The following is an 8330-nucleotide window of genomic DNA, read 5'->3' on the forward strand; positions in this document are numbered from 1 at the left end:
TATTATTTATATAGATAGTAAATAAATTATAGTAAATTACAAGGAATGTCTGAATTTGAACTTCAGGCAGCAAATCAAAATAATGCAATGTGAGTAAATAAAGATCATATATATATAGGGTATTGTATACGTACATATGTCCATATGATTGCAAAGACAAAGAATGTGTTGTCTCTATATTATTTTGTTGCTCTCCAGTTGTGTGCCACTTTTTCCAAGGGGATGGTGGTTAAGATTTACCCACTGAACTCTCAAGAAGACTAACACTGAAGTAAACAGGAAAACCACTCATTTATTTCTATCAAAGCTTTTGCTGACCCTACAAAGCTGTTGGAAATGCACCCGTTTATTGTGATTTTTTGAATAGTTACTACTTTATAAACAAATAATTGACCAAATAATATTAGGTAATATGCTACCATTAAACATGCTCACATTTTTCCTAGTGCTAACTTGCAATTTTAATTTGTTTTTAATCTTTAATTCTGTGAAATTTGATCTACAAAGAAAGAGTAAAACCAAAACCAAACAAAACACTGATACCCCATGTTCTGTGTGATATTAAGAGATACTTAGAGTATGTAAAACTTGTTTTCTTCATCCAGTGTAATGCATCACAGAGATAACATATGGAGAAGCAGCTTTTAAGTACAGATCAGTAAGATACAAAAGTAAATTCTGCAAAAATCTGTTCATTAGTAGAAAGAACACTGATCAAGCCACAGAAGGTTGATGGCAGATCATCAGCATGAAGCTGCTGGATCTAAAATGCAGTATGGTTGACTTGAGAGTCAGGTGGCTGACCTGAGTCAGGTGGCTTGAGAGTCAGGAGAGCTAAGATGTATCCTGTTTGTGACCATGACTCCATATTACAGACTACTGCTTTATCAAGTAAAGAATGTGGACCTGATAAGAACCACACTAATAATACTGCTTTCATATTTTCCAGTTTATATGAAAAATCTGTTATAATTAATTTTGCATCATATTTTACACACCACCAGAACAAATATCATCACTTGTCCGTCATAATCTGTAATTCCTTTGTAGCTGAATAAGAATGTACATCAGGAAATTAGTTTAAAAGAAAAAGAAAGAAAAGATCAAAATAAGAATTTTGATGACTTTTTTTAAACCACAGTTATCCTTATATTTCCTCTTTTTTAGTATACATATACATTGATAATATACAATCATATTATTATGACTTATTTTCAAATATTTGTCTTTGGGGTTGGAAGGGTGGGAATTAAACAGGGATATATTTTCATTCTGAAAATGTGCAAAGAGTATATTTGAAAGCCTTGCAGTACCCTGGTCCTCTTTGAACTAAGTATTTGTCAACATGGAAAGTTTAGCAGTCTTTCTTGTGCAAAATAACGTACATAGATTCAAGTGAACACTGAACTTGCAGTGAAGGCAGGCAAGATTGCCATAAATTTATAGTTCAATATATTGATATTTATCGCCCTCTTCTGGCAGTACCTCTCAACTAAAATATCATAAATGGACAGTTTTTAAAATTTTTGTAAGTCTTTTTGCATTGATTTTAAACTATGAACATCATTTTTTCTAATTCAAACGATATGTTTAACTTACTGGAGAAGGAGAATTATTTTTTATCTGTTTATAGCTGTAATCTAGCAAAGTAAAACCCACTAGTTTTAATAGTTTACTAGTTTTACCACCAAAAATTTAAGCTATTTTACTTTAGATTCATGGAAAAGTCTGTAAAAACCTGAGCAACTTTCAGATAGTTCACAACCCCTGTTATATTTTAATCACTTAGAAAAATTATTATTTATTTTCTCTATTGATTACTCCAGGATTACAAAAGGTTAGGGAAAAAATATTATCAAAGAAAGAATCTGAAATTTATTATAGTTCAAATATAATATGAAAAAGTGCAGAAAATACCTCTTGAAATCCTGGGGAGAGCAATAAGTAACATTTTTAGCCTACCAACTTGACTTATATATTGTTGAGGAATAGCAGCTTTTCCTTCTCTCTATTTACCTGCAAGCTCTTTGGAACAGCTTCTTTTGCAGTTACATGTTTCCTGTCACAATCAGTTTCAAAATCTGACTATGTCTTTGGCATAATTTTAACAGCTATCTGCAGAAGTATGCTACTACTGTAAAAACAGTAGTCTATCTTGTCATGAGAAACCTAAAAGAAGCTATGTCATAAAGGTTATCTGTAATCAATTCCTCTTAGCATCTTAATTATTAGTGATTCTAAAAATAATAAGTATGTGAATATGTAAATTGAAAATAGATGACATCTGACATGAAATTTTTCAGGGTTCAATATCTTTTTCACAACAGCAAAATGACAAGCCTTTGATTGAATTGGAGCTCAGTATTAACATCAGAAATTATTGTCACTTTCTCTACAATTTTTAATAATAATTATATTTCATGAAATAATGCATTTGTTGAAATATATATGCGTATCTGCCTGCAACTATCTAACAAAGACTAGAATGCTTTCACATTTTGGCCCTAATGACATAATTGGAAATTTTGCTATTCACTTCACTGAATTAACAGTCTAATTTAGCAAATATAAATACACATGTTGCTGCTTATCTCTTGCATATCTGAGTTTTGGTGATCTTATTCATGTTCATAATTTGGTTTTTGGCTTTGGCTTTGTTTGTTGGGGTTTTTTTGTTTGTTTTTTAACTTGCATTCCTGCAGATTAATAGCAAAATCAAAATATTAAGAAATACCTTTATTTTATGAGTGTGACGATGATGAAAATTAGAGTTGATTTAAGTAAACAAAGGCATGAAAGTGTGTTTTTGTCTTGCACATCAATAGCGGAGTGGAAAAAATGGACTCACACTTTATTAATAGTTAATTTTATCTGTGGTTGCAAAAGATTATTACCCCAAGAAACAAATAATCATACAAATAACAAGCCCAGAAAAATCAGAAAAAACAGCAATAAAACAAGACAATTAATTTGTTTCCTGCATTCCTTGTAGCCCTAGAATGAAATCTTACCTCTAAAATTTGTTAAATTACCAGTTCCTGATCAGACACGGTAAAATCCAGATTCCTTGAATTCATGGCAAAAAGCAAGATTTTGTGTACCTCAGTCAGAAAGCTCTCCCCTTGCATTTATTAAATTTGTTGTCTTATTAGGGAGTAAGATTATCTGCAAGGTGGTAGTTGCATCAAAGAGAAGTGCCTCATGCAGATGAATTAGGATATCAGGTTACAAAAGAAGGTGGGTATTACTCATAGTAAATATTTAGTGACGCCATATACAATCACTTTTTTCTTAGTCTTTGTTTTTAAAACAGCAGTTTTGTTTTAAAGAAAGATTTGTATTTGGGGTTTCAGTTTTTTGTTCTTAGTGACACACTTATGTATCTTTTACATTCCTTTTTCCACTGAGACTTTCATTCAAGAACCTTCAAGTTCTTGCACTATGAAGGAAGTTTTCAGTATTGATGAAAACGATATCTAAAGTAGTTCACTGATTAGACAGTGGGTTCAAGATTTTCATGAAGAACAACAGAAAAGAAGATACAGAAGGATAAATAGTTATCTTTTCTGGCCCTATACTTTTTAACAATGATCTTTTGGTAGACAAAGAGCCCATGAAACTTCTGAAGAAATTTCTACGTACTTCAATGAAAAAAAACCTAATTGGGTTTTGGTTGATTTACAAGTTCAACCTACTTAAAGAATGTAAGACTTTCATCTTTACAGACTGCTTCATCCTAAACCCACAAATCAATACATTTTATTTCATACTTCCAGTATAAGAATAATCTCTGAAACACAGTGCACTACTGATTATGGGAAAGCCTCATAGGATCACAGAACGATTTGGATATGAAGGGACCTTCCAACCACCTGCCATAGGCAGAAACACCTCCTACTAGACCAGGTTGCTGAATGCCCCATCCAACTTGGCCTTGAAAGGCAAATAAACTATCATTATGGACTTTTAAATACCTATGAACTCTTAAATCATTACAATGTTGTGAAAAGTTGTGCTAAATGACATACTGTCATTTTATAACAGCATAAATGATAAAATAAAACGTCTGTTAAAATATAAAGTCAAGAGTTATAAACTTTCAAATACAATACTTTTACCTTCCAGTAAGAAAGACATTGTGAAATACAAGCTTGTCTTGTGTTGTTCGTTATCACTAATTTAATGGTTTTCAAGCTGTTTCTATTTCTTTGAATTTAAAATTTTGACATTTAAGGGAAGTTTATTCAGTTATTAGCCTTGATGACCTGGTAACTCTTTTCTTTGTTACGATAAATAACAGCAATACCAAGTAAATAAACCAGTAGATTAATTGTAGTTTAAGTGTTACTTTTTATTTTAACTATTCTATTATACTCACTGTCACTGAATAATCTGAGTTCAGGGTAATTCAACAAGAATATTTCTTCCTTTTTCTTTTTTTTAGCTGACTGTGGTGTATGTTTTCTTATATTTTCTAGAATCCAATCAAGCACATTAGATATTTTAATTTATTGTAATAATCTGTGCTCGAATTACTTGAAAGTTGAACCATTACATAAAGAGATGCCAACATATATGAAACAGAATTATCTGATTTCCATTAGTGCACAAATGCTTATCCAATTTAGAATGTGGATGAACAGAAAATAATTCTTGTTCTCTAACTGAGTTTTTTGATTTGCTGTGTGTTCTCAGACTGAAATATACAGAAGATATTTAATCAGATGGTGTCTATCTTAATAAATTTGTTTTCCTTATGACTACTTTTTTTTCTCCTTTGGGATTCAGAACTTTAAATCCACAAGAGTTGTTGTCTCTTTTGTCTTGACTGTAACATGATCTGGTCTGTGTTGTAGTAGTTGAATATCTTCATTCAGACCATGCATTCTATTTCTGTGTTTCTAATTCTGGAAAAAACAATCATAATCATGATAAGCACAACAGTGGTCTCAGTTTACACATCCTACAATGTGGTTACCAGCTGGTCTCCTTGAGGACTACATGCCTCTCTCATTCTTACCTTGCTCTTACTCCTAGTAAACTTGAGAACCATTTGTTCAGTATGTGGAAAAAAAAATTGCTTTTCAAGGAAAGGAAGAACAGAACCAGAATCCTTCAAATTAGTCCTAAAATTTACCTTATGTTTTATTTTAAAAATTGTAAAAGCACACACACACATATATATATTTATCTATCTATCTATATATATAAAAGAGGTATTTTCCCCCAGAAATCTTATAGATATCATAATTTATCTTCCCATATTGACTTACAAACTTCTTTATACTGGTACCATTAAGTGTTAATGTCTTGGGCCAGCCTTACCTGGAACACCCTGACAGTGGACCCAGGAGTTCCATTTCAGCTTAGGCCTGGGCACCCAGGGCTGACCTGGTGCTATGTTGTAGGTGTGCCTCTGACCATCTCTGTCCCCTGATGTTCCTGACTTTCTGGTGGAGTTTGTGGGTTGACTTTAGCTGTAAATTTTCACATTGTGTGTATCTAAAGATCTTTGTACCATTAATGAGACCTGTTGCTAACACCAGCCCTGCATTGGTCTCCATGTTCTGCTGCTGGAGCAGGGCCTGCATTAGGGTCATCTTGGGGTCATCTTCCTTCTCCTTGGAAGCAAATCCATTCCTTCTGTTCCGTGACGGATGACCTCAGGTAACATAGCCAGTTGGGAAAAACTAGTTTTGAAAGCAACAAAGCAGCAATATCAAAGATAGGTAAAAGGTACTATATCTTTGGAAGCAAATCAGTGATAAAAGAGCAAATATGTACAAGTGTGTTTACAAGCATACAAAAATGATCCTTACTGGATCCTAGACAAAAGAATAAGAACCATTGACATGAATGTCATATTTTTCTTGACAAAAAATTCCAGACTCTGAAAATGGCAATGCCCTCCCACATACCACCTGAAGGAAACCACCAACCTTAGGACTCTAAGGAGCAGGGAAGGGTGAACATATCAGCAGGAAGAGGGGTATAAAAGAAGTATGTGTATAACAGTTTTATCTGCATTATTATTTGTTATTCTTCCACAACAATTAGATGTGGACTAAAACTGATTAGATTCTTAAGATCCTATTTATATTAACAATAAATTCTTGATTGTACATATCTGAAAGGTGTGCTTCTTCTTTACCTATAAATCAGATTTTAAGTATAACACCGGGGTTGGTCCTGTTGCTTGCATAGATGCACATGGTTACCCAGCATATTCTTTGTGGGGTCCAGAAGCCCTCCAAAAGCTGAATGTCTCTGTAGTTTGGACATGACAGCTGCCAAACCCTTCTGAATTAATCGGATAGGCTAAGTTGTCTCATAAAACATTAACAGTTTGTGTTCAGGTAACTGAATTGTATTCCAGCTCTCCATTGACTATTGTAATGGAGCAAGAAAATATATTTTAGTGTTTTATTCCCTGAGTTGAATTTCAGCCAAAAAAAAGGCTGTTTAGCTATGTATATCTATTACGGCAATACCGAAAACAATTCATACTTTTGCTATTACAAAATACTTTATAGCATTGTCACATATATTTTTTATAGAAACTTTATAAAGACATCAGTAAGCTAATATAAAATAATAAAGTTCATGTTTAAATGTGATTAAAAGATTACGTTCTTTCCAATCTAGCACCTGAGAAAATTAATGAAACCAACACAACACAATGGTAAGTGCTTACACATTTATTTATAAATTTCTATATGTATTTATATAGAGTAAATTCATCTTAAGATATTTGGAATGATATGCTATATAAAGGCACCTAGTATGAATATGTTCTATTAACAAGCTGTGAAATAAACCTTATGGGAAATAATCAGTAAAAAGTCCACTATATTTTATTTCAGTAAGCATAGCAGTATGTAACAAACTTCCGCCCCCAAAGGAAATCAGGAAATATTATTTTCCCTTTTCCCCAATTAGCATTACTTTTTCCTTTCACAATTACTTTATCACACTCATATATTTTCTTCCCATCATCGTTCCATTACAGATTGCATGTTTTGTCAGTAATTTTGCAATTACCTTAAATTATGTCCTTAGTAATTTTTTAAATTATTTTGACTCACATACCTTAATTAATGCTATTCAAATGAAAGTTTGAATTTGAATCTATCTTTCATTCCTCTGTAGTCGTTAGCTAGCTCAGGAATTCATTAGCAGTCTAAAATTACCAACTTGTCACATCAAAAGTACTTCTAGACGGAATTAGGTTTAGTGTATTTAAAAAGCTATCTGTCTCTGCCCTCTAGTGGCCGTGTCTTTTCTCAGTCACATCTTAGGAAAAAAAACAACACGACAACTGGAGAAACAAAATCCTTATTGATTTTATCTTGTTTCATTTTAGCTTACAAAATTCACTCAACTTTTCTGTAGGAAATGGTCTTGTGCAATGCCTTTATAATCATACTTCCATACTTTCAGAATAAAAAACAAATATTTGTAAACATAATAAGGTAATTTTTCCAGGTCCAGTATAATATACAGTAATTTTAAAATTATGTTGTACTAAAGATTGTCTGAATCTTTTTAAGCAAGTTTTGAATCTCTGCAGAATAGGAGATCATACCTCAGCTCATTCAGGGAAATTTGCTTGAAATTCCTTTTTTTTTTTTTTTTAAACAAACTTTAAAAAAGAAGAAAAAGAGAAATAAAAAAAGGAAAAAACCCCAAAATATTATGCTATAGTAATTATTTTATTATAATAAACCTAATAACAGTGTTTTATAAGTTGAACCTGTGTAATTTGTTCTTTAAAGGAAACCAGTTCCAAGCTACTAGCCTAACATCAGTGAGACCCTTCCCTATCCTTTCTGATAGGCTTTTGCTTTTTGGCTTGATGTCAAGGAAAAGAACCACTTCCTGGCTAACAGCCAACTCTAAAAATCTTCTTTTGGCCCTAGGAAGTTTTGCACATCACTGAGACTTATCTGACAGTTCATTAATCCTCTCAACATCTCAACCGAGATGCAGGTGGAAGCCTCATCTGCTTCATGTCTGTTAGTTCTGTCTGCTCTGGACTGTTGCCTTTTCTTGAACCTTCTGTTCAAGTTCAGTTACTCTCAATAGACAGGGGCAGCCTCCTCCATTTGACAAGTTTAACCTAATTTTCACATGCTGTTTAGAGGAGCACAGAACCCTAATTCCAGTTCAAAGGGAGCTTCAGAGACTTCAGTCCTAGATCAGTAAAAGTGGAGCACATATCAAATCTGGATGTCACTGTTTAGGGACTCATCCTTTCACCTTTTTAAAATCTCCAGGTATGAAGACTTCACAGCCTATTCAGGCATTCTATTCAAGTGTTTGATCACTCT

The 8330-nt window shown here is 32.9% G+C and overlaps 1 long non-coding RNA gene across 1 annotated transcript; it reads right to left on the bottom strand.

Moving 5' to 3' along the window:
- Positions 1-4330: 4330 nt before the first annotated feature.
- LOC120322893 lies at positions 4331-5592 on the bottom strand. The gene is made up of 2 exons (XR_005562843.1): positions 5326-5592; positions 4331-4907 (listed from the first exon to the last, which is right to left on the bottom strand). It is a non-coding gene; the product is annotated as an uncharacterized LOC120322893 (long non-coding RNA).
- Between the last annotated feature and the right edge of the window lie 2738 nt (positions 5593-8330).

This window comes from Pipra filicauda, unplaced genomic scaffold, assembly GCF_003945595.2.
Source record: "Pipra filicauda isolate LSUMZ 115617 unplaced genomic scaffold, ASM394559v2 scaffold166_size2123106_pilon, whole genome shotgun sequence".
NCBI lineage: Eukaryota > Metazoa > Chordata > Aves > Passeriformes > Pipridae > Pipra > Pipra filicauda.